This window comes from Xylocopa sonorina, chromosome 2, assembly GCF_050948175.1.
Source record: "Xylocopa sonorina isolate GNS202 chromosome 2, iyXylSono1_principal, whole genome shotgun sequence".
NCBI classification, from domain to species: Eukaryota; Metazoa; Arthropoda; class Insecta; order Hymenoptera; family Apidae; genus Xylocopa; species Xylocopa sonorina.
In genome coordinates, this window is record NC_135194.1 from 103,426 (window position 1) to 129,546 (window position 26,121).

The following is a 26,121-nucleotide window of genomic DNA, read 5'->3' on the forward strand; positions in this document are numbered from 1 at the left end:
AATAGTAAAAGATTTTTATATTTCATAGCCTCACTCGATACGTCGATTGGATCACGTAAAATATCGGACATTAATTGCATCTACATCTTCAGACCTTAAATATATAATTGCAACAACATATTTAATAGCGTTTTAATAACATTTTTCTAATTGTTTATATCTATGTCTAATAAATATATATTAATCGAATAAGTTGCTTTACCAAAGAATAAAAGTATCTGAGGCTTACAAATCTGAGCATTACATAACAAACGTGCATCACATATATAATATTACATGTAACAAAAGATGAAGACCAAAAAGATCGTACATAAGTTGAATCCACAATGCGGTCATAGAGATACAGAAACAATTCCCAAACAATATTTTCCAAACAATAATTTAAAAAATTCAAAAAGGGGAGAGTGAAAATCCATCTCCTTGACGATGATAAGGAACAAGTCTGCCTCATGCACTACAATATCCCAAACAGCCAGCGATTGGCACGCCAATGACAACGGACGCAACGAATTCCGTGACAGAACTGTGCTAACAAAGTGCTCCTACTCAGCTTTCGAAATGGCATACTGTTAGTGCTGGGGCGGCATTCGTATCACGGCACATTAAAGCACCGAGATACAGCACACGGGCTACACGGCCGTGACAATGACACTATCAGCTCACCATAGCTACACGCGTGGTTGTGGCGTAGGCTGACATTTACTAATGGGGAAGCTGTTTCCATAAAAATTATAAGCAAATATGAAAAATGACTAAACTGCGCAATTTATTTATTTTGATTCCAAATTAGATACACGGGCACAGAACAAAGATATAAGAACTCGATTTTATTATTTTCTATAAACTAGCTCGATAGGGCGATTTTTCCATAAAGTCGATAATTACTTTGTCATAAAAATATATACACATATTTTATGTATATTTTCTTCAATTTATTGTTACAAGTTCATGCAATTGAGGGTTACATTAAATACGATGACAGCATGTTATTTCAAAAATTACACAAGGCGAAGTTAGGGACGCAACAGCATGAATTCTTATTTTATAAGTAATATTTTTTTTATAAATAATATTTTTAGTCTATGATGGATTGAAAGAAATATATACCACTCGCTCAATAACTATAAATATAGGAAAACGACCATCAAAATGTCTATCAATACTCATATGCTGAACATCTACTGACATCTAACGGTTCTAATTTGTATGAAAGCACAGGTTCCCCATTGCCAAATGTGATCCTGCGTCATTGCTGAGGAGATTCATGAATGGAGCGATGATACGCGTGTCACCATGGTGCTGGTGCTGCGCGATTCGCTTGTCTAGAACGTGCTGGTAATGCGCTGGTAATACGTAGCGTGACGGGCTCGACGGAGGAGGAGTCGGGAAGTAAGCAAGAAGAGACCCTGAAGCCCGCAGGATAGGATCCAGAGCTCTGCAACGATAAGACCGCTGCCATAGTCCATGGAGACAAACAGGATGGTTCTCGGTTGTGAGAAGGACCTCTACCCCTCCCCATTAGAAATCTATTGCTTCGATACGTAGACATCTGGAAACGCTATTCCCTAGCAAGGAAGTGTTGTACTTACATTCTTTTGAAATGAATAGGAGTTATACATGACACTTCGCAATGAATATTATACCTTATCATGAAACATACAAATGAGATGCGATACCGTTTTTTACGAAGTATTAGAGCTCTATTGCTTCGATACATAGACAGCTGCAAACGCTGTTTCCTAGCAAGAAAGTGTCGCATTTACATTCATTTGAAGTAAATACGATGTTTACATAACGCTTCGCAATGAATGTTATATCTTATCATGAAACATAGAAATGAGATGCGACATCCCGTTTTCAGAAGCATAAGAAATATATTGCTACGGTACGTAGATATCTGGAAACGCTATTTCCTAGCAAGGAAGTGTCGCATTTACATTCTGCTTAAGTGAATACGAGGAACACATGACACTTCGAAATGAATATTATATCTTGTCATGAAACATAGAAATGAGATGCGATATCCCGTTTTAAGAAGCATAAGAAATATATTGCTACGGTAAGGAGATAACTACAGTCGCTATTTCCTAGTAAGGAAGTGTCACATTTACATTCCCTTGAAGTGAATACGATGCATACATGACACGTCGGAATGAATATTATATCTTATCATGAAACATTGATATGAAATGCGATATCGCGTTTTAAGAATCGTTAGATCTCTATTGCTACGATACGTAGACACCTGCAAACTCTATTTCCTAGAAAGGAAGTGTCGCATTTACATTCATTTGAAGTGAATACGATGTATACATGACACTTCGCAATGAATGTTATATCTTATCATGAAACATAGAAATGAGATGCGATTTCCCGTTTTTAGAAGCATTAGAACTCTATTGCAACGATACGTAGACATCTGCAAACGCTATTTCCTAGCAAGGAAGTGTCGCATTTACATTCTTTTGAAGTGAATACGAGGTATACATGACACTTCGCAATGAATATTATATCTTATCATGAAACTGAGAAATGAGATGCGACATATCGTTTTAAGAAGCATTAGAACTCTATTGTTTCGATAAGCAGACATCTGGAAACGTTAATTCCTAGCAAGGAAGTGTCGCATTTACATTCTTTTGAAGTGAATACGATGTATATATGACACTTCGCAATGAATATTATACCTTATCATGAAACATAGCAGTGAGATGCGATATCGCGTTATAAGAAGCACTAGAACTCTATTGCTACGATACGTAGACATCTGCAAACGCTATTTCCTAGGACGGAAGTGTCGCATTTACATTCTTTTGAAGTGAATACGAGGAACACATGACACTTCGCAATGAATATTATATCTTGTCATGAAACATAGAAATGAGATGCGATATCCCGTTTTAAGATGCATAAGAAATATATTGCTACGGTACGTAGATATCTGGAAACGCCATTTCCTAGCAAGGAAGTGTCGCATTTACATTCTTTTGAAGTGTGTACGAGGTATACATGACACTTCGCAATGAATATTATATCTTATCATGAAACATTGAAATGAGATGCGACATCTCGTTTTAAGAAGAATTAGAACTCTATTGCTTCGATACGTAGACATCTGCAAACGCTATTTCCTACCAAGGAAGTGTCGCATTTACATTCTGCTTATGTGAATACGAGGAACACATGACACTTCGAAATGAATATTATATCTTGTCATGAAACATAGAAATGAGATGCGACATCCCGTTTTAAGAAGCATTAGAACTCTATTGTTTCGATAAGCAGACATCTGGAAACGTTAATTCCTAGCAAGGAAGTGTCGCATTTACATTCTTTTGAAGTGAATACGATGTATATATGACACTTCGCAATGAATATTATACCTTATCATGAAACATAGCAGTGAGATGCGATATCGCGTTATAAGAAGCACTAGAACTCTATTGCTACGATACGTAGACATCTGCAAACGCTATTTCCTAGGACGGAAGTGTCGCATTTACATTCTTTTGAAGTGAATACGAGGAACACATGACACTTCGCAATGAATATTATATCTTGTCATGAAACATAGAAATGAGATGCGATATCCCGTTTTAAGATGCATAAGAAATATATTGCTACGGTACGTAGATATCTGGAAACGCCATTTCCTAGCAAGGAAGTGTCGCATTTACATTCTTTTGAAGTGTGTACGAGGTATACATGACACTTCGCAATGAATATTATATCTTATCATGAAACATTGAAATGAGATGCGACATCTCGTTTTAAGAAGAATTAGAACTCTATTGCTTCGATACGTAGACATCTGCAAACGCTATTTCCTACCAAGGAAGTGTCGCATTTACATTCTGCTTATGTGAATACGAGGAACACATGACACTTCGAAATGAATATTATATCTTGTCATGAAACATAGAAATGAGATGCGACATCCCGTTTTAAGAAGCATAAGAAATATATTGCTACGGTACGGAGATAACTACAGTCGCCATTTCCTAGTAAGGAAGTGTCGCATTTACATTCCCTTGAAGTGAATACGATGTATACATGACACGTCGCAATGAATATTATATCTTATCATGAAACATCGATATGAAATGCGATATCGCGTTTTAAGAATCGTTAGATCTCTATTGCTACGATACGTAGACACCTGCAAACTCTATTTCCTAGAAAGGAAGTGTCGCATTTACATTCATTTGAAGTGAATACGATGTATACATGACACTTCGCAATGAATGTTGTATCTTATCATGAAACACAGAAATGAGATGCGATTTCCCGTTTTTAGAAGCATTAGAACTCTATTGCAACGATACGTAGACATCTGCAAACGCTATTTCCTAGCAAGGAAGTGTCGCATTTACATTCCTTTGAAGTGAATACGAGGTATACATGACACTTCGCAATGAATATTATATCTTATCATGAAACTGAGAAATGAGATGCGACATATCGTTTTAGGAAGCATTAGAACTCTATTGTTTCGATAAGCAGACATCTGGAAACGTTAATTCCTAGCAAGGAATTGTCGCATTTACATTCTTTTGATGTGAATACGAGGTATACATGACACTTCGCAATGAATATTATACCTTATCATGAAACATAGCAGTGAGATGTGATATCGCGTTATAAGAAGCACTAGAACTCTATTGCTACGATACGTAGACATCTGCAAACGCTATTTCCTAGGACGGAAGTGTCGCATTTACATTCTTTTGAAGTGAATACGAGGAACACATGACACTTCGCAATGAATATTATATCTTGTCATGAAACATAGATATGAGATGCGATATCCCGTTTTAAGATGCATAAGAAATATATTGCTACGGTACGTAGATATCTGGAAACGCTATTTCCTAGCAAGGAAGTGTCGCATTTACTTTCATTTGAAGTGTAAGCGAGGTATACATGCTACATCGCAATGAATATTATATCTTATCATGAAACATAGAAATGAGATGCGATATCGCGCTTTGGGAAGCATTAGAACACTATTGCTACGTTACGTACACATCTGCAAACGCTATTTCCTAGCAGGGAAGTGTCGCATTTACATTCATTTGAAGTGAATAGGAGTTATACATGACACTTCGCAATGAATATTATACCTTATCATGAAACATAGAAATGAGATGCGATACCGTGTTTTACGAAGTATTAGAGCTCTATTGCTTCGATACATGGACAGCTGCAAACGCTGTTTCCTAGCAAGAAAGTGTCGCATTTACATTCATTTGAAGTAAATACGATGTTTACATGACACTTCGCAATGAATGTTATATCTTATCATGAAACATAGAAATGAGATGCGACATCCCGTTTTCAGAAGCATAAGAAATATATTGCTACGGTACGTAGATATCTGGAAACGCTATTACCTAGCGAGGAAGTGTCGCATTTACATTCTCCTTAAGTGAATACGAGGAACACATGACACTTCGCAATGAATATTATATCTTGTCATGAAACATAGAAATGAGATGCGATATCCCGTTTTAAGATGCATAAGAAATATATTGCTACGGTACGTAGATATCTGGAAACGCTATTTCCTAGCAAGGAAGAGTCGCATTTACATTCTCTTGAAGTGAATACGAGGTATACATGACACTTCGCAATGAATATTATATCTTATCATGAAACATTGAAATGAGGTGCGACATCTCGTTTTAAGAAGAATTAGGACTCTATTGTTTCGATACGTAGACATCTGCAAACGCTATTTCCTACCAAGGAAGTGTCGCATTTACATTCATTTGAAGTGTATGCGAGGTATACATGACACATCGCAATGGATATTATATCATATCATGAAACAGAAATGAGATGCGATATCGCGGTTTAAGAAGCATTAGAACGCTATTGTTTCGAAACGTAAACATCTGCAAACGCTATTTCCTAACAAGCCCTACTACTTCGATGCGTAGACAACTGCCATCGCTATTTCCTAGCATGGAAGTGTCGCATTTACATTGACTTGAAGTGTATGCAAGGTATACAAGCTACTTCACAATGAATATTATATCTTATCATGAAACATAGAAATGAGATGCGATATCACATCTTAAGAAGCATTAGAAATCTATTGCTTCGATACGTAGACATCTGCAAACGCTATTTCCTAGCAAGCAAGTGTCGCATTTACATTCCTTTTAAAGGAATACGAGGTACACATGACGCTTCGCAATGAATATTATATCTTATCATAAAACGTAGAAATACGATGCGACATCTCGTTATAAGGAGCATTATAACTCTATTTCATCGATACGTAGACATCTGCAAACGCTATTTCCTAGCAAGGAAGTGTCGCATTTACTTTCATTTGAAGTGTAAGCGAGGTATACATGCTACATCGCAATGAATATTATATCTTATCATGAAACATAGAAATGAGATGCGATATCGCGCTTTGAGAAGCATTAGAACACTATTGCTACGTTACGTACACATCTGCAAACGCTATTTCCTAGCAAGGAAGTGTCGCATTTACATTCATTTGAAGTGAATAGGAGTTATACATGACACTTCGCAATGAATATTATCCCTTATCATGAAACATAGAAATGAGATGCGATACCGTGTTTTACGAAGTATTAGAGCTCTATTGCTTCGATACATAGACAGCTGCAAACGCTGTTTCCTAGCAAGAAAGTGTCGCATTTACATTCATTTGAAGTAAATACGATGTTTACATGACACTTCGCAATGAATGTTATATCTTATCATGAAACATAGAAATGAGATGCGACATCCCGTTTTCAGAAGCATAAGAAATATATTGCTACGGTACGTAGATATCTGGAAACGCTATTTCCTAGCGAGGAAGTGTCGCATTTACATTCTGCTTAAGTGAATACGAGGAACACATAACACTTCGCAATGAATATTATATCTTGTCATGAAACATAGAAATGAGATGCGATATCCCGTTTTAAGGTGCATAAGAAATATATTGCTACGGTACGTAGATATCTGGAAACGCTATTTCCTAGCAAGGAAGTGTCGCATTTACATTCTCTTGAAGTGAATACGAGGAACACATGACACTTCGCAATGAATATTATATCTTGTCATGAAACATAGAAATGAGATGCGATATCGCGATTTAAGAAGAATTAGAAATCTATTGCTTCGATACGTAGACATCTGCAAACGCTACTTCCCAGCAAGGAAGTGTCGCATTTACATTCTTTTGAAGTGTGTACGAGGTATACATGACACTTCGCAATGAATATTATATCTTATCATGAAACATTGAAATGAGGTGCGACATCTCGTTTTAAGAAGAATTAGAACTCTATTGCTTCGATACGTAGACATCTGCAAACGCTATTTCCTACCAAGGAAGTGTCGCATTTACATTCATTTGAAGTGTATGCGAGGTATACATGACACATCGCAATGGATATTATATCATATCATGAAACAGAAATGAGATGCGATATCGCGGTTTAAGAAGCATTAGAACGCTATTGTTTCGATACGTAAACATCTGCAAACGCTATTTCCTAACAAGCCCTACTACTTCGATGCGTAGACATCTGCCATCGCTATTTCCTAGCATGGAAGTGTCGCATTTACATTGATTTGAAGTGTATGCAAGGTATACAAGCTACTTCGCAATGAATATTATATCTTATCATGAAACATAGAAATGAGATGCGATATCACATCTTAAGAAGCATTAGAAATCTATTGCTTCGATACGTAGACATCTGCAAACGCTATTTCCTAGCAAGCAAGTGTCGCATTTACATTCCTTTTAAAGGAATACGAGGTATACATGACGCTTCGCAATGAATATTATATCTTATCATAAAACGTAGAAATACGATGCGACATCTCGTTATAAGGAGCATTACAACTCTATTTCATCGATACGTAGACATCTGCAAACGCTATTTCCTAGCAAGGAAGTGTCGCATTTACTTTCAATTGAAGTGTAAGCGAGGTATACATGCTACATCGCAATGAATATTATATCTTATCATGAAACATAGAAATGAGATGCGATATCGCGCTTTGAGAAGCATTAGAACACTATTGCTACGTTACGTACACATCTGCAAACGCTATTTCCTAGCAAGGAAGTGTCGCATTTACATTCATTTGAAGTGAATAGGAGTTATACATGACACTTCGCAATGAATATTATCCCTTATCATGAAACATAGAAATGAGATGCGATACCGTGTTTTACGAAGTATTAGAGCTCTATTGCTTCGATACATAGACAGCTGCAAACGCTGTTTTCTAGCAAGAAAGTGTCGCATTTACATTCATTTGAAGTAAATACGATGTTTACATGACACTTCGCAATGAATGTTATATCTTATCATGGAACATAGAAATGAGATGCGACATCCCGTTTTCAGAATCATAAGAAATATATTGCTACGGTACGTAGATATCTGGAAATGCTATTTCCTAGCAAGGAAGTGTCGCATTTACATTCTTCTGAAGTGAATACGAGGTATACATGACACTTCGCAATGAATATTATACCTTATCATGAAACATACGAGTGAGATTCGATATCGCGTTCTAAGAAGCACTAGAACTCTATTGCTACGACACGTAGACATCTGCAAACGCTATTTCCTAGCAAGGAAATGTCGCATTTACATTCTCTTGAAGTGAATACGGGGTATACATGACACTTCGCAATGAATATTATATCTTATCATGAAACATCGATATGAAATGCGATATCGCGTTCTAAGAATCGTTAGATCTCTATTGCTACGATACGTAGACATCTGCAAACTCTATTTCCTAGAAAGGAGGTGTCGCATTTACATTCATTTGAAGTGAATACGATGTATACATGTCACTTCGAAATGAATGTTATATCTTATCATGAAACATAGAAATGAGATACGATTTCCCGTTTTTAGAAGCATTAGAACTCTATTGCAACGATACGTAGACATCTGCAAACGCTATTTCCTAGCAAGGAAGTGTCGCATTTACATTCTTTTGAAGTGAATACGAGGAACACATGACACTTCGCAATGAATATTATATCTTGTCATGAAACATAGAAATGAGATGCGATATCCCGTTTTAAGATGCATAAGAAATATATTGCTACGGTACGTAGATATCTGGAAACGCTATTTCCTAGCATGGAAGTGTCGCATTTACATTCTCTTGAAGTGAATACGAGGAACACATGACACTTCGCAATGAATATTATATCTTGTCATGAAACATAGAAATGAGATGCGATATCGCGATTTAAGAAGAATTAGAAATCTATTGCTTCGATACGTAGACATCTGCAAACGCTACTTCCTAGCAAGGAAGTGTCGCATTTACATTCTTTTGAAGTGTGTACGAGGTATACATGACACTTCGCAATGAATATTATATCTTATCATGAAACATTGAAATGAGGTGCGACATCTCGTTTTAAGAAGAATTGGAACTCTATTGCTTCGATACGTAGACATCTGCAAACGCTATTTCCTACCAAGGAAGTGTCGCATTTACATTCATTTGAAGTGTATGCGAGGTATACATGACACATCGCAATGGATATTATATCATATCATGAAACAGAAATGAGATGCGATATCGCGGTTTAAGAAGCATTAGAACGCTATTGTTTCGATACGTAAACATCTGCAAACGCTATTTCCTAACAAGCCCTACTACTTCGATGCGTAGACATCTGCCATCGCTATTTCCTAGCATGGAAGTGTCGCATTTACATTGATTTGAAGTGTATGCAAGGTATACAAGCTACTTCGCAATGAATATTATATCTTATCATGAAACATAGAAATGAGATGCGATATCACATCTTAAGAAGCATTAGAAATCTATTGCTTCGATACGTAGACATCTGCAAACGCTATTTCCTAGCAAGCAAGTGTCGCATTTACATTCCTTTTAAAGGAATACGAGGTATACATGACGCTTCGCAATGAATATTATATCTTATCATAAAACGTAGAAATACGATGCGACATCTCGTTATAAGGAGCACTATAACTCTATTTCATCGATACGTAGACATCTGCAAACGCTATTTCCTAGCAAGGAAGTGTCGCATTTACTTTCAATTGAAGTGTAAGCGAGGTATACATGCTACATCGCAATGAATATTATATCTTATCATGAAACATAGAAATGAGATGCGATATCGCGCTTTGAGAAGCATTAGAACACTATTGCTACGTTACGTACACATCTGCAAACGCTATTTCCTAGCAAGGAAGTGTCGCATTTACATTCATTTGAAGTGAATAGGAGTTATACATGACACTTCGCAATGAATATTATCCCTTATCATGAAACATAGAAATGAGATGCTATACCGTGTTTTACGAAGTATTAGAGCTCTATTGCTTCGATACATAGACAGCTGCAAACGCTGTTTTCTAGCAAGAAAGTGTCGCATTTACATTCATTTGAAGTAAATACGATGTTTACATGACACTTCGCAATGAATGTTATTTCTTATCATGAAACATAGAAATGAGATGCGACATCCCGTTTTCAGAATCATAAGAAATATATTGCTACGGTACGTAGATATCTGGAAACGCTATTTCCTAGCAAGGAAGTGTCGCATTTACATTCTTCTGAAGTGAATACGAGGTATACATGACACTTCGCAATGAATATTATACCTTATCATGAAACATACGAGTGAGATTCGATATCGCGTTTTAAGAAGCACTAGAACTCTATTGCTACGACACGTAGACATCTGCAAACGCTATTTCCTAGCAAGGAAGTGTCGCATTTACATTCTCTTGAAGTGAATACGGGGTATACATGACACTTCGCAATGAATATTATATCTTATCATGAAACATCGATATGAAATGCGATATCGCGTTCTAAGAATCGTTAGATCTCTATTGCTACAATACGTAGACATCCGCAAACTCTATTTCCTAGAAAGGAGGTGTCGCATTTACATTCATTTGAAGTGAATACGATGTATACATGACACTTCGAAATGAATGTTATATCTTATCATGAAACATAGAAATGAGATGCGATTTCCCGTTTTTAGAAGCATTAGAACTCTATTGCAACGATACGTAGACATCTGCAAACGCTATTTCCTAGCAAGGAAGTGTCGCATTTACATTCTTTTGAAGTGAATACGAGGTATACATGACACTTCGCAATGAATATTATATCTTATCATGAAACTGAGAAATGAGATGCGACATATCGTTTTAAGAAGCATTACAACTCTATTGTTTCGATCAGCAGATATCTGGGAACGTTAATTCCTAGCAAGGAAGTGTCGCATTTACATTCTTTTGATGTGAATACGAGGTATACATGACACTTCGCAATGAATATTATACCTTATCATGAAACATAGCAGCGAGATGCGATATCGCGTTTTAAGAAGCACTAGAACTCTATTGCTACGATACGTAGACATCTGCAAACGCTACTTCCTAGCAAGGAAGTGTCGCATTTACATTCTTTTGAAGTGTGTACGAGGTATACATGACACTTCGCAATGAATATTATATCTTATCATGAAACATTGAAATGAGGTGCGACATCTCGTTTTAAGAAGAATTGGAACTCTATTGCTTCGATACGTAGACATCTGCAAACGCTATTTCCTACCAAGGAAGTGTCGCATTTACATTCATTTGAAGTGTATGCGAGGTATACATGACACATCGCAATGGATATTATATCATATCATGAAACAGAAATGAGATGCGATATCGCGGTTTAAGAAGCATTAGAACGCTATTGTTTCGATACGTAAACATCTGCAAACGCTATTTCCTAACAAGCCCTACTACTTCGATGCGTAGACATCTGCCATCGCTATTTCCTAGCATGGAAGTGTCGCATTTACATTGATTTGAAGTGTATGCAAGGTATACAAGCTACTTCGCAATGAATATTATATCTTATCATGAAACATAGAAATGAGATGCGATATCACATCTTAAGAAGCATTAGAAATCTATTGCTTCGATACGTAGACATCTGCAAACGCTATTTCCTAGCAAGCAAGTGTCGCATTTACATTCCTTTTAAAGGAATACGAGGTATACATGACGCTTCGCAATGAATATTATATCTTATCATAAAACGTAGAAATACGATGCGACATCTCGTTATAAGGAGCACTATAACTCTATTTCATCGATACGTAGACATCTGCAAACGCTATTTCCTAGCAAGGAAGTGTCGCATTTACTTTCAATTGAAGTGTAAGCGAGGTATACATGCTACATCGCAATGAATGTTATATCTTATCATGAAACATAGAAATGAGATGCGATATCGCGCTTTGAGAAGCATTAGAACACTATTGCTACGTTACGTACACATCTGCAAACGCTATTTCCTAGCAAGGAAGTGTCGCATTTACATTCATTTGAAGTGAATAGGTGTTATACATGACACTTCGCAATGAATATTATCCCTTATCATGAAACATAGAAATGAGATGCGATACCGTGTTTTACGAAGTATTAGAGCTCTATTGCTTCGATACATAGACAGCTGCAAACGCTGTTTTCTAGCAAGAAAGTGTCGCATTTACATTCATTTGAAGTAAATACGATGTTTACATGACACTTCGCAATGAATGTTATATCTTATCATGAAACATAGAAATGAGATGCGACATCCCGTTTTCAGAATCATAAGAAATATATTGCTACGGTACGTAGATATCTGGAAACGCTATTTCCTAGCAAGGAAGTGTCGCATTTACATTCTTCTGAAGTGAATACGAGGTATACATGACACTTCGCAATGAATATTATACCTTATCATGAAACATACGAGTGAGATTCGATATCGCGTTTTAAGAAGCACTAGAACTCTATTGCTACGACACGTAGACATCTGCAAACGCTATTTCCTAGCAAGGAAGTGTCGCATTTACATTCTCTTGAAGTGAATACGGGGTATACATGACACTTCGCAATGAATATTATATCTTATCATGAAACATCGATATGAAATGCGATATCGCGTTCTAAGAATCGTTAGATCTCTATTGCTACGATACGTAGACATCCGCAAAATCTATTTCCTAGAAAGGAGGTGTCGCATTTACATTCATTTGAAGTGAATACGATGTATACATGACACTTCGAAATGAATGTTATATCTTATCATGAAACATAGAAATGAGATGCGATTTCCCGTTTTTAGAAGCATTAGAACTCTATTGCAACGATACGTAGACATCTGCAAACGCTATTTCCTAGCAAGGAAGTGTCGCATTTACATTCTTTTGAAGTGAATACGAGGTATACATGACACTTCGCAATGAATATTATATCTTATCATGAAACTGAGAAATGAGATGCGACATATCGTTTTAAGAAGCATTACAACTCTATTGTTTCGATCAGCAGATATCTGGGAACGTTAATTCCTAGCAAGGAAGTGTCGCATTTACATTCTTTTGATGTGAATACGAGGTATACATGACACTTCGCAATGAATATTATACCTTATCATGAAACATAGCAGTGAGATGCGATATCGCGTTTTAAGAAGCACTAGAACTCTATTGCTACGATACGTAGACATCTGCAAACGCTATTTCCTAGGAAGGAAGTGTGGCATTTACATTCTTTTGAAGTGAATACGAGGAACACATGACACTTCGCAGTGAATATTATATCTTGTCATGAAACATAGAAATGAGATGCGATATCCCGTTTTAAGATGCATAAGAAATATATTGCTACGGTACGTAGATATCTGGAAACGCTATTTCCTAGCAAGGAAGTGTCGCACTTACATTCTTTTGAAGTGAATAAGAGGCATACATGACACTTCGCAATGAATATTATACCTTATCACGAAACATAGGAATGATATGCGATATAGCGATTCAAGAAGCATTAGAACTCTATTGCTTCGATACGGAGATATCTGCAGTCACTATTTCCTAGTAAGGAAGTGTCGCATTTACATTTATTTGAAGAGAATACGAGGTATACATGACACATCGCAGTGAATATTATATCTTATCATGAATCATCGAAATGAAATGCGATATCGCGTTTTAGGAATCGTTAGATCTCTTTTACTACGATACGTAGACATCTGCAAACGCTATTTCCTAGCAAGGGAGTGTCGCATTTACATTCTTTTGATGTGAATACGAGGTATATATGACACTTCGCAATGAATATTATATCTTATCATGAAGCAGAGAAATGAGATGCGACATCTCGTTTTAAGAATCATTAGAACTCTGTTGTTCCGATACGTAGACATCTGGAAACGCTATTTCCTAGGAAGGAAGTGTCGCATTTACATTCTTTTGAAGTGAATACAAGGTATACGTGACACATCGCAATGAATATTAAATCTTATCACGAAACAGAGGAATGAGATGCGACATCTCGTTTTAAGAAGCATTAGAACTCTATTGTTTCTATACGTAGACATCTGTAAACGCTAATTCCTAGCATAGAAGTGTCGCATTTACATTCCTTTGAAGTGAATAGGAGGTATACATGACACTTCGCAATGAATATTATACCTTATCATGAACCATAGGAGTGAGATGCGATATCGCTTTTTAAGAAGCACTGGAACTCTATTGCTACGATACGTAGACATCTGCAAACGCTATTTCCTAGGAAGGAAGTGTCGCATTTACATTCTTCTGAAGTGAGTACGAGGAACACATGACACTTCGCAATGAATATTATATCTTGTCATGAAACATAGAAATGAGATGCGATATCCCGTTTTAAGATGCATAAGAAATATATTGCTACGGTACGGAGATATTTGCAGTCGCTGTTTCCTAGTAAGGAAGTGTCGCATTTACATTCTTTTGAAGTGAATACGATGTATACATGACACTTCGCAATGAATATTATATATTATCATGAAACATAGAAATGAGAATCGATATCGCGTTTTGAGAAGCATTAGAACTCTAATGGTACGATACGTAGACATCTGCAAACGCTATTTCCTATTAAGGCAGTGTCGCATTTACATACCTTTGAAGTAAATACGAGGTATACTTGACACTTCGCAGAGAATATTATATCTTATCACCAAACATAGAAATGATATGAGGTATCGCGTTTTAAGAAGCATTAGAACTCTACTGCTACAGTACGTAGACATCTGCAAACGCTGTTTCCTAGCAAGGAAGTGTTGCACTTACATCCTTTTGAGGCGAATACGAGGTATACATAACACTCCACAATGAATATTACATCTTATCACGAAACATAGAAATGAGATGCAACATCGCGATTTAAGAAGCACTAGAACTCTATTGCTCCGATACTTAGACATCTGCAAACGCTATTTCCTAGCAAGGAAGTATCGCATTTACATCCAATTGAAGTGTATGCGAGGTATACGTGACATTTCGCAATGAATACTATATCTTATCATGGAACATAGAAATGAGATGCGATATCGCGTTTTAAGAAGCATTAGAACACTATTGCTACGATACGTAGACATCTGCAAATGCTATTTAATAGTAGGGACGTGTCGCATTTACATTCTTTTGAAGTGCATACGAGGTATACATGACACTTCGCAATGAATATTATATCCTATCATGAAACGTAGATATGAGATGCGATATGACGATTTAAGAAGCATTAGAAAACAATTGCTTCGATACGTAGACATCTGCAAACGCTATTTCCAAGCAAGGAAGTGTAGCATTTACATTCTTTTGAAGTGAATACGAGGTATTCATAACACTGCACAATGAATATTATATCTTATCATGAAACATAGAAATGAGATGCGATATCGCGATTTAAGAAGCTTCAGAACACTATTACCGCGATACGTAGATATCTGCAAACACTCTTTCCTAGCAAGGAACTGTCGCATTCAAATTCATTTGAAGTGTATGCGAGGTATACATGACACTTCGCAATGAATATTATATATTATCATGAAACATAGATATGAGATGCGTTGTCGTGAATTAGCAAGCTTTAGAAATATACTGCTTCGATATGTAGACATCTGCAAACGCTATTTCCTAGCAAGGAAGTGTCGCATTTACATTCTTTTGAAGTGAATACGAGGTACACATAACACTCCACAATGAATATTATATATTATCATGAATCAATGTAATGGGTAGCAATATCGCGTTTTGAGAAGCATTAGAAATCTAATGCCACGAAACGTAGACATCTGCAAACGCTATTTCCTAGCATGGAAGTGTCGCATTTACACCCATTTGAAGTATAGACGAGATATACATAACACTGCACAATGAATATTATATCTTATCATGAAACATAGAAATGAGATGCGATATCGCGATTTAAGTAGCATTAGAACCCTATTACTACGATACGTTGGCATCAGCAAACTCTATTTCCTAACAAGGAATAGTCGCATCTACATTCTACTGAAGTGAGTACGGGGTATACATGACAGTTCCCAATGAATATTATGTCTTATCATGAAACATAGAAATGAGATGCGACATCGCGACTTAAAAAGCATTAGAACACTATTGCTACGATACGTAGACATCTGCAAATGCTATTTAATAGTAGGGACGTGTCGCATTTACATTCTTTTGAAGTGAATACGAGGTATACATGACACTTCGCAATGAATATTATATCCTATCATGAAACGTAGATATGAGATGCGATATGACGATTTAAGAAGCATTAGAAAACAATTGCTTCGATACGTAGACATCTGCAAACGCTATTTCCAAGCAAGGAAGTGTAGCATTTACATTCTTTTGAAGTGAATACGAGGTATTCATAACACTGCACAATGAATATTATATCTTACCGTGAAACATAGAAATGAGATGCGATATCGCGATTTAAGAAGCTTCAGAACACTATTACCGCGATACGTAGATATCTGCAAACACTCTTTCCTAGCAAGGAACTGTCGCATTCAAATTCATTTGAAGTGTATGCGAGGTATACATGACACTTCGCAATGAATATTATATATTATCATGAAACATAGATATGAGATGCGATGTCGTGAATTAGCAAGCTTTAGAAATATACTGCTTCGATATGTAGACATGTGCAAACGCTATTTCCTAGCAAGGAAGTGTCGCATTTACATTCTTTTGAAGTGAATACGAGGTACCCATAACACTCCACAATGAATATTATATATTATCATGAATCAATGTAATGGGTAGCAATATCGCGTTTTGAGAAGCATTAGAAATCTAATGCCACGAAACGTAGACATCTGCAAACGCTATTTCCTAGCATGGAAGTGTCGCATTTACACCCATTTGAAGTATAGACGAGATATACATAACACTGCACAATGAATATTATATCTTATCATGAAACATAGAAATGAGATGCGATATCGCGATTTAAGAAGCATTAGAACCCTATTGCTACGATACGTTGGCATCAGCAAACGCTATTTCCTAGCAAGGAATAGTCGCATCTACATTCTATTGAAGTGAGTACGGGGTATACATGACACTTCCCAATGAATATTATGTCTTATCATGAAACATAGAAATGAGATGTGATATCGCGATTTATGAAGAGCTAGATGTCTATTGCTTCGATACGTAGACATCTGCAAACGCTATTGCCTGCCAAGGAAATGTCGCGTTTACATTCTTTTGAAGTGAATACGAGGTATACATGGCACTCGACAATGAATATTATATCTTATCATGAAACATAGAAATGAGATGCGATATCGCGTTTTGAGAAGCATTAGAACTCTAATGCCACGATACGTAGACGTCTGCAAACGCTATTTCCTAGCAAGGAAGTGTCGCATTTACATTCTTTGAAGTGAATGCGAGGTATACATAACACTCCACAATGAATATTATACCTTATCACGATACATAGGAATGTGATGCGATATCGCGATTTAAGTAGCATTAGAACTCTATTGTTACGATACGTAGTCATCTGCAAACGCTATTTCCTAGCAAGGAAGAGTCGCATTTGCATTCATTTGAAGTGTAGACGAGGAATACATAGCACCTCGTAATGAATATTATATCTTATCATGAGACATAGGGATGAGGTGCGATATCGCGTTTTAAGTAGAATTAGAACTCTATAGCTTCGATACAGAGATATCTGGGAACGTAATTTCCTAGAAAGGAAGTGTCGTATTTTGTGACGTCAGGCGTACCGCCTGCCATCCATCAACCTCCTCGCACCCCCCAGCATCAACCCCTGGACGCATGCAACCAGCCAAACTCGCCTGCAGAACCAGCAACTGGAAGTGTTCGCGCGCGCAGACCTGCACGCGCTCACTCACACCGAGTTCCGCTGCCTCACTTGCACCGCCGAGTATACCTGTCTCGCTCGTACCGGGCACTAGTGTCTGACTCGCACCACTGAGTATACCTGTCTCGCCCGCACCAAGGACGGGCAGCCCTATCTCCCTCGCACCGAGGATTCCGTCCTGCAGGAAGACATAGCCGCAGCCCATCACCTGAATGGGGTCTTTTCCAATTCCGAGAACAGGATCTGCTAGAACCTATATATTACTTCTAAGCTAGGACATACATACCATATCATGACGCATATATAAGAATTCCTAGATCTAAGTTACACTAAGTAAGATGCGTCCGGCCAGCGGCATGCGCCGCTAGCCCTACCACGAGCCGCGGGTCCCCACTCGCTGGACCGCGCGCTCTCTGCCTCGAGACGCGAGTCCCCCACTCGCGGGACCGCGATCTCCCTACCACGAGCGTCCGCGACCGTAGCGCCCCACGAACCGAGGAGGCCAGAGACGCGTCTCCAGAGCACACACTCTGACTCGAGATCTCCTAGCTAGGAGTCGAAACCTCTAGTTCTAGATCGTTAACCACCTCAATGTGGGGTTCAGGCATCGTACTTCTATTTCCATTCTAACTTAGTCTTAGTCTAAGAATAATTCCAGTTCTTGTATACTTTGAACCTAGAATATATTTTATTTTTACTTTTACTATATCCAAGTACAAGTTCTATTACCAAGTCTACTATTTCCACATCCATTAATTTTATCAAGTGTTTATAATATTAGTTCTACATTTAACATTACATTTAACTACGAATTCTTCCACGGGTTCTTCCATACAACTGGGGTTGATCTTCATCAAATTGAAGGAGTATAGAAATCGGCTTTGTGACGTTGAGACCGCCGCTTATCCCTCAGATCTTAGTCGAAAGTACAGAAAAACCTGGTGAATGAATCATGCTTCCGGTTTGCGAAGAACGCGACGTGCTAGTAGGAAGAATTTCATACGATCACTTGTGCGTGAATATTTGGAGGGCGTTCCGAGAGTCCTCGTATACCAGCGGCCTGCCTTCGCACCAGCCCAGACGCCGCTTTCCGAAGCGACCGTCGACGCTTCCGATCCAGACACCACGACGCATCACGCCGATTCTGCCACATTCAGCATCATCGCTGAATTCCGACCGCCGTCCTCCTCTTCGCTGGCGACTGATCGAGATTTCCGTAGCAGCCAACAGAACGAAAACCGCTACGATCCCAGCGAACGATCCTCCACGCCGTTTCTACGTACAAATCGAGAGAGAAGTCATCGAAAGGTAGGGTCTTTCCCTTTTTATCGCGAGTGTTTTCGCTAGTGTCGCGTCAGCCGAAATTTTCGGACCCGGTCTTAACGCGTTCCCGCGGACCGAATTACCGAAAAATAGGCTCGTGTCGTAAAGCCTCCGGAGCAACGGAAAATAGTTTCACCGGACGTGATACCTCGTATTCACATCAAAAGAATGTAAATGCGACACTTCCTTGCTAGGAAATAAGGTTTGCAGATATCTACGTATCGAAGAAATAGAGCTCTAATGCTTCTTGAAACGCCATATCGCATCTCATTTCTATGTTTCATCATAAGATATAATATTCATTGCGAAGTGTCATGTATACCTCGCCTTCACATCCAAAGAATGTAAGTGCGACACTTCTTTGCTAGGAAGTAGCATTTGCAGATGTCTACGTATCGAAGCAATAGTGTTCTAATGCTTCTTAAAGCGCAAAGTCGCTCCTCATTTCTATGTTTCATGATAAGGTATAATATTCATTGCGAAGTGTCATGTATACCTCGTATTCACTTCAAAAGAATGTAAATGCGACACTTCCTTGCTAGGAAATAGCGTTTGCAGATGACTACGTATCGTAGCAATAGAGTTCTAATGCATCTTAAAACGAGATGTCGCGTCCCATTTCAATGTTTCATGATAAGATGTAATATTCATTGCGAAGTGTCATGTATACCTCGTATTCACATCAAAAGAATGTAAATGCGACACTTCATTGCTAGGAAATAGCGTTTGCAGATTTCTACGTATATTAGCAATAGAGTTCTAATGCTTCTCAAAACGCGATATCGCATCTCATTTCTATGCTTCAAGATAAGATATAATATTCATTACGAAGTGTCACGTATACTTCGTACTCACTTCTAAACAATGTAAATGCGACACTTACGTGCTAGGAAATAGCGACTGCAAATGTCTACGTATCGTAGCAACAGAGTTCTAATGTTTCTTAAAACGCGATATCGCATCTCATTTCTATGTTTCTTGATAAGATATAATATTCATTGTGAAATGTCACGTATACCTCCTACTCACTGCAAACGAATGCAAATGCGACACTTCCATGCTAGTAAATAGCGTCTGCAGATGTCTACGCGTCGAGGCCATAGAGTTCTAATGCTTCTTAAAACGCGATATCGCCCCTCACTTCTATGTTTCATGATAAGATATAATATTCATTGCGAAGTGTCATGTATACCTCGTATTCACTTCAAAAGAATGTAAATGCGAGTATTCCTTGCTAGGAAATAGCGTTTGCAGATGCCTACGTATCGTAGCAATAGAGTTCTAATGCTTCTTAGATCGCGATATCGCAACTCATTTCTATGTTTCGTGATAAGTTATAATATTCATTCCGAAGTGTCATGTAAACCTCGGGTTCACTTCAAAAGAATGTAAATGCGACTATTGCTTGCTAAGAAATAGCGTTTGCAGATGTCTACGTATCGTAGCAATAGAGTTCTAATGCTTCTCAAAACGCGATATCGCCTCTCATTTCTATGTTTCGTGATAAGTTATAATATTCATTCCGATGTGTCATGTATACCTCGAATTCCCTACAATCGAAAGTAAATGCGACACTTCCTTGCTAAGAGGTAGCGTTTCCAGATGTCTATGCATCGAAACAATAGAGTTCTAGTGCTTCTCAAAACGAGATGTCGCATCCCATTCCTCTGTTTCATGACAAGATATAATATTCATTGCGAAGTGTCATTTATACCTCGTATCCACTTCAAAAGAATGTAAACGCGACACTTCCTTGCAAAGAAATAGCGTTTGCAGAGGTTTACGTATCGTAGCAATAGAGATCTAATGCGTCTTAAAACGAGATGTCGCATCTCGTTTCTCTGTTTCATGATAAGATATAATATTCATAAGATATAATATAACATTCATCGAAGTGTCACGTATACATCGTATTCACTTCAAATGAATGTAAATGCGACACTTCCTTGCTAGGAAATAGCGTTTGCATATGTCTACGTATCGTAGCAAGAGAGATCTAATGCTTTTTAAATCGCGATATCGCATCTCATTTCTATGTTTCATGATAGGAAATAATATTCATTGCGAAGTGTCATTTATACCTCGTATTCACTTCACAAGAATGTAAATGCCACACATCCTTCCTAGGAAATAGCCTTTGCAGATGTCTACGTAACGTAGCAATAGATATCTAATGCATCTTAAAACGAGATGTCGCATATCATTTCTATGTTTCATGATAACACACAATATCCATTGCGAAATGTGATGTATACCTCGTATTCGCTTCAAAAGAATGTAAATGCGACACTTCCTTGCTAGGAATTAGCGTTTCCAGATGTCTACGTATCGAAACAATAGAGTTCTAATGATTCTTAAAACGAGATGTCGCATCTCGTTTCTCTGTTTCATGATAGGATATAATTTTCATTGCGAAGTGTCATTTATACCTCGTATTCACTTCAAAAGAATGTAAATGCGACACTTCCTTGCTAGGAATTAGCGTTTCCAGATGTCTACGTATCGAAACAATAGAGTTCTAATGATTCATAAAACGCGATATCGCATCTCATTTCTATGTTTCATGATAAGATATAATATTCATTGAGAATTGTCATGCATACCTCGCATTCACTACAAAAGAATGAAAATGCGACACTTCCATGCTAGAAAATAGCGTCGGCAGATGTCTACGCGTCGAGGCAATAGAGTTCTAATGCTTCTTAGATCGCGATATCGCATCTCATTTCTATGTTTCATTATAAGATATAATATTCATTGCGAAGTGTCATGTATACCTCGTATTCACATCAAAAGAATGTAAATCCGACTATTCCTTGCTAGGGCATAGCGTTTGCAGGTGCCTACGTATCGTAGCAATAGTGTTCTAATGCTGCTTAGATCGCGATATCGCATCTCATTTATATGTTTCATGATAAGATATAATATTCATTGCGAAGTGACATGTATACCTCGTATTCACTTCAAAAGAATGTAAATGCGACACTTCATTGCTAGGAAATAGCGTTTGCAGATTTCTACGTATATTAGCAATAGAGTTCTAATGCTTCTCAAAACGCGATATCGCATCTCATTTCTATGCTTCAAGATAAGATATAATATTCATTACGAAGTGTCACGTATACTTCGTACTCACTTCTAAACAATGTAAATGCGACACTTACGTGCTAGGAAATAGCGACTGCAAATGTCTACGTATCGTAGCAACAGAGTTCTAATGTTTCTTAAAACGCGATATCGCATCTCATTTCTATGTTTCTTGATAAGATATAATATTCATTGTGAAATGTCACGTATACCTCCTACTGACTGCAAGCGAATGCAAATGCGACACTTCCATGCTAGTAAATAGCGTCTGCAGATGTCTACGCGTCGAGGCCATAGAGTTCTAATGCTTCTTAAAACGCGATATCGCCCCTCACTTCTATGTTTCATGATAAGATATAATATTCATTGCGAAGTGTCATGTATACCTCGTATTCACTTCAAAAGAATGTAAATGCGAGTATTCCTTGCTAGGAAATAGCGTTTGCAGATGCCTACGTATCGTAGCAATAGAGTTCTAATGCTTCTTAGATCGCGATATCGCATCTCATTTCTATGTTTCGTGATAAGTTATAATATTCATTGCGAAGTGACATGTATACCTCGTATTCACTTCAAAAGAATGTAAGTGCGACACTTCCATGCTAGGAAATAGTGTTTGCAGATGTCTCCGCATCGAGGCCATAGAGTTCTAATTCTTCTTAAAACGCGATATCGCATCTCTCTTTTATGTTTCATGATAAGATATAATATTCATTGCGAAGTGTCATGTATACCTCGCATTCACTTCAAAAGAATGTAAATGCGACTATTGCTTGCTAGGAAATAGCGTTTGCAGATGTCTACGTATCGTAGCAATTGAGTTCTAATGCTACTTATATCGCAATTTCGCATCTCATTTCTATGTTTCGTGATAAGATATAATATTCATTGCGAAGTGTCATGTATACCTCGTATTCACTTCAAAAGAATGTATATGCGACTATTGCATGCTAGGAAATAACGTTTGCAGATGTCTACGTATCGTAGCAATAGAGTTCTAATGCTACATAAATCGCGATATCGCATCTCATTTATATGTTTCGATATAAGATATAATATTCATTGCGAAGTGTCATGTATACCTCGTATTCACTTCAAAAGAATGTAAATGCGAATCATCCTTGCTAGGAAATAACGTTTGCAGATGTCTAGGTATCGTAGCAATAGAATTCTAATGCTACTAAAATCGCGATAACGCATCTCATTTATATGTTTCATGATAAGATATAATATTCATTGCGAAGTGTCATGTATACCTCGTGTACACTACAAAAGAACGTAAATGCGACACTTCGATGCTAGGAAATAGCGTCTGCAGATGTCTACGCGTCGAGGCAATAGAGTTCTAATGCTTCTTAAAACGCGTTATCGCATCTCAATTCTATGTCACATGATAAGATATAATGTTCATTGTGAAGTGTCATGTATACCTCGTATTCACTTCAAAAGAATGTAAATGCGACGTTTCCATCCTAGGAAATAGCGTTTGCAGATGTCTACGTGTCGTAGCAAAAGAGTCCCAATGCTTCTTAAAACAAGATGTCACATTTCATTTCTATGTTTGGCGATAAGATATAATATTCATTGCGAAGTGTCATGTATACCTCGTATTCACTCCAAACGAATGTAAATGCGTCACTTCCTTGCTAGGAAATAGCGTTTGCAGATGCTTGAGTATCGTAGCAATAGGGTTCTAATGCGTCTTAGATCGCGATATCGCATCTCATTTCTATGTTTCGTGATAAGTTATAATATTCATTCCGAAGAGTCATGTATACCTCGAATTCACTACTAAAGAATGTAAATGCGACACTTCCATGCTAGGAAATAGCGTCTGCAGATGTCTACGCGTCGAGGCAATAGAGTTCTAATGCTTCTTAAAACGCGATATCGCATCTCATTTCTATGTCACATGATAAGATATAATGTTCATTGCGAAGTGTCATGTATACCTCGTATTCCTTTCAAAAGAATGTAAATGCGATACTTCCTTGCTAGGAAGTAGCGTTGGCGGATGTCTACGCATCGAAGCAATAGTGTTATAATGCTTCTTAAAACGAGATACGGCATCTCATTTGTATGTTTCATGATATGATATAATATTCATTGCGAAGTGTCATGTATACCTCGTGTTTACTACAAAAGAACGTAAATGCGACACTTCCATGCTAGGAAATAGCGTTTGCAGATGTCTACGTATCGTAGCAATAGAGTTCTAATGCTACTTAAATCGCGATATCGCATCTCATTTATATGTTTCGTGATAAGATATAATATTCATTGCGAAGTATCATGTATACCTCGTATTCACTTCAAAAGAATGTAAGTGCGACACTTCCATGCTAGGAAATAGCGTTTGCAGATGTCTCCGCATCGAGGCCATAGAGTTTTAATGCTTCTTACAACGTGATATCGCATCTCTCTTCTATGTTTCATGATATGATATAATCATCATTGGGAAGTGTTATGTATACCTCGTCCGCACTTCAAGAGAATGTAAATACCGCACTTCCGTGCTAGGAAATATTGACTCCCGATGTCTACGTATCGAATCAATAGAGATGTAATGCTCCTTAAAACGCGATATCACATCTCAATTCTATGTTTCATGATATGATATAATATTCGTTGGGAAGTGATATGTATGCCCAATCTATACTTCAAAAGAATGAAAATGTCACACTTCCTTGACAGGAAATGCGATTCCAGATGTCTACGTTTCGACGCATTAGAGTTCTAATGCTTCTTAGAACGCGATACCCCAACTCATTTTATTGTTTCACGATATGATATAGTATACATTGCGAAGTGTTATGCATACCTAGTCTACACTTCAAAAGGATGTAATGTCACACCTCCTTGCTAGGAAAATGCGTTTCCAGATGTCTACGTATCGAAGCAATAGTGTTTTAATGCCACTTTAAACGCGATATAGCATCTCATTTCTATGATTTATGATAAGATATAATATTCATTGCGAAATGTTTTGTATACCTCTTCTACACTTCAAAAGAATGGAAACGCGACACTTCCTTGGTAGGAAATAGCGTCTGCAGATGTCTACGCGTCGAGGCAATAGAGTTCTAATGCTTCTTATAACAAGATAACGCATCTCAATTCTATGTCATATGATAAGATATAATGTTCATTCCGAAGTTTTATGTATACCTAGTCTGCACTTCAAAAGAATGTAAAGGCGACACCTCCTTGCTAGGAAATAGTGTTTCCAGATGTCTACGTAACGATGCAATAGAGTTCTAATGCTTCTTAAAACGCGATATCGCATCTCTCTTCTATGTTTCCTCATAAGATATAATATTCATTGCGAAGTGTCATGTATACCTCGCAAACACTCCAAACGAATGTAAATGCGACACTTCCTTGCTAGGAAATAGCGTATTCAGATGTCCACGTATCGTAGCAATAGAGTTCTAATGCTACTTAAATCGCGATATCGCTTCTCATT